A 3,166-nucleotide genomic window follows, 5' to 3' on the forward strand; every position below is an offset into this window, starting at 1 on the left:
CTAGCAGACTGTTTCTACAGGAAGCCAACGAACTGTTTCTACAGGAAGTTTGAAAAGAGGGAAGCCAAAGGAGAAATCGGCCGAGATGTTAGCCAAAGAAGCCACCAGGGCCATCAAAGATGAGGAGAGAGATTGGTTGCTCAGAGGATGAGCAACACTTTCAGTAGGGGGTGATGATGAGCCCCAAAAATGGACAATTATTTGGGCTCATTCAACCTCCTAATTTGACTTAATCCACCATTCTCATTAGTTTATTGCATGTTTTTGATTATATTTATGTTAATAGAGTGAATTTGGTTAGTCATTATGCCAACAAGTCTAATGGGTGCTTTGTGTAGCCTTTTTGGTCAACTTGGAGACAAAATTGAAGGTCTTAATGAGCACTTGGCAGCCAAATTCGTGGGAGAACAAGCTAGAGGATTTGTAGGAAGGTGTCCCCTTCATTTATGAGCCCTTACCTCGAATTCTCCACCATCAGCTCGGAGTTCAAGGGCCACCGAATCAATCAACACAAGGGCAGCCAAGCAAGTCAAGTAGGACTGCTGTTAACTCCAAGTTTTGGGCAGCCGAGTCCCTAAATTTTAGGAGGACTGTTGGGTCCTCAAATTGTATAAATAAGAGGGCTTAAGACCTCATTTCAGTTAGTCAATTTGTTTAGCTAGTTGGTAGTCATTTTTGTAGCTAGTAGTTAGTCAATTTGGTTAGCCAGTTAGTCTTTTTGTAAGCCAGTTTTGGCATGATGTTAGACTCATGATTATTTAATAAAGGCAGGCAGCTTTGGATCCAATTCTGAGTTTTTAAGGGAGCTATAGCTCTCAGGTTAGGGCCCAACCTGAGAGCAATAGACCTCCTCTTCCTTGTATTGTTACTTGTTTTCCTTTCAGCACTTTATTTCTTTGCTTTGACATGCATTTGAAAAAACACAGTCTGCTGATTTAATTTCTTTAATGTGATTGAATAAGATTAGTTTATGGTTAAAGTGCTTTCAGTTGCTTAGCTTAGAGTATGAGGATCAGCATTCATCAGAGCTCCAAAAAAGGTTGATAGTGCACTCGCTGCCATCTCTGTTTAGGGATTGGGGTGCAGTCTATACCAACCACCAAAAAACGCAATCTTTTTCTACTTTTATACAAGCTGCAACACAGTCGTTTTCATCATAGAACCATCCATGCACTCTGATCTTGAGCCATACTTCTTCATTACAACTCCATGCACGACTTCTCTTCACGGTTTACATTGTTGTTCATTGGTTAAATAGCACAGGTAGCATAGGTTAATGGATTCTCGTTTTTGGTGCAAGACATAAGAAATTTGTTTTATTTACACTGCTCAGTATCATTCCACTTCCTTCTTCTTCTTCTTAACCACGCCTAAAGCCATCTACTCGACCTCTGTTCAGTTCGTTTACCTTCCAACTCTTCCATTGCCCACGTAGCTCCATTTCCTTGACCTTTCGTTGATCCCATCCTTCTATCCACCAACCACTTCGTGCACTCTTTCTCCATCTTGTTCCTCTGCTCCTGAGCCATCACAAGCTCCATCTCCATCTTACATATCCACCCATACCACTCCATCACCTCACCATCACCCAAAACCCCCACGGTAGAACATCCTGTAGAAGCTAGCAGTCTTCCTGTAGAAATCCCTGAGTTTCCTGTAGGATCCCCTGCAGACATCCTGTAGAAGCCTGCAAACTTGGTTGCCGAGCACCTGAACGTTGTAGACTTCTGTGGACTGATGCTAGGGATCCTCTGGGACCTCTCCTAGCCCTCCTGACCTTTCCCCAAGCTTTCTCTCCCTTCGCACCACCTCTGCACAGCCAAACCCTAATAAGAAACAAAACCGTAATCACTCCAACCACTTAAGCAAAAATACAAAAACGATGTTCTTTTTAATGGAAGTAGTTTGAGTTCATGCATTCCACATCACTAGAAGTAATGGCATCATTTTTAGACATTTGCACTCTCACTATTGCATCATAGAGGTTAAACTAGTCAGATTAGGGTTTACTAGGGTTTCCATGTTTTGGTTGGCTTTGAGTTCATTTTTGCAAAGTAGATCAATTTCCTTTGAGATAGCCTTCGTCCATCATTTAGAAAGCTTCTTCTGAGAGCATATAGAAGTTGGCTTGAGCCCTAGCGGACTTGTGCCAGCTGACCAAGTGACAGCTGCGACAAGAGCTAGTACTTGTGCATACAACACCGTCGCTTCCAAGTTTGTACGAACTACCGGGTTGATAAAATTAGAGATAGGAAGCTCCAGGAGTTGTAGCATTGTTGCTACAATACTGGAGCCCACCACCGGCAACGGCGCCAAAATGTAGTGTCCTATCTAGGGTGCTAGACTAGGCTATATTTATTATCGACCAGGATGCGTAGACTTAGAGGCATGCGTCTATATTATATAGACATAAAGGATTATTAGCTAAGTGGTTATGACGGTAGGTTACAAGACTTCTTTACGGAAGATTGAGGTGTGTTACCTATCACCCAAACACTTAGGTCACTCAATTAATCTACCTAATTACAACACTGTCATTCAATTCATTTACCAAATTAAAACACTGTGTATCACTTCAAACCAAGATTTCAATCTCCTTATGGAGACACTATGCATAAAACCCCTATTCAGCAAATACTCAGCATTCACTAATATTCATGAAAGATAAAGACATATGGAAATTATAAGCATACTTTGAAATGATAACATAGTTCATGACATTGCTTTAAAAGACAACAAAGGATCGAATCCCTTACAGGATACGATTCACGATCTTAGTGATGAACTATTCAAGCATTATCATAAACATTACCCATACGCATTCTATTGAAATCGAAAACCAATTCTAATTGCTGTGCATATCATTTAATACCCTAAGTTGCGAATAAAAAGAAATGACAGTATACCAGTTTAACGCAGGGCCCGTCCGCGTTTCAGAGGTATACTGGACTGTGATCAACCGATTATAGAATCAACGCAACAAGGAAAATCGTGACTGCAACCGTGTTCTTGGTATTAAGTTTAAAACTCTGTTTTCAAAACGATACAATGATAACCAACACTAACTACACAAAACTGTGTTTACATATGTTTTTACAACCCTTACATTTCGAAAACAAATGTACATTCATGATGCGGCTGTTGCCGCTTTTATCATGTCGTGATT

This window comes from Pinus tabuliformis, chromosome 6 (assembly GCF_031772625.1).
Source record: "Pinus tabuliformis cultivar Carrire ecotype Pingquan chromosome 6, CPIR1, whole genome shotgun sequence".
NCBI classification, from domain to species: Eukaryota; Viridiplantae; Streptophyta; class Pinopsida; order Pinales; family Pinaceae; genus Pinus; species Pinus tabuliformis.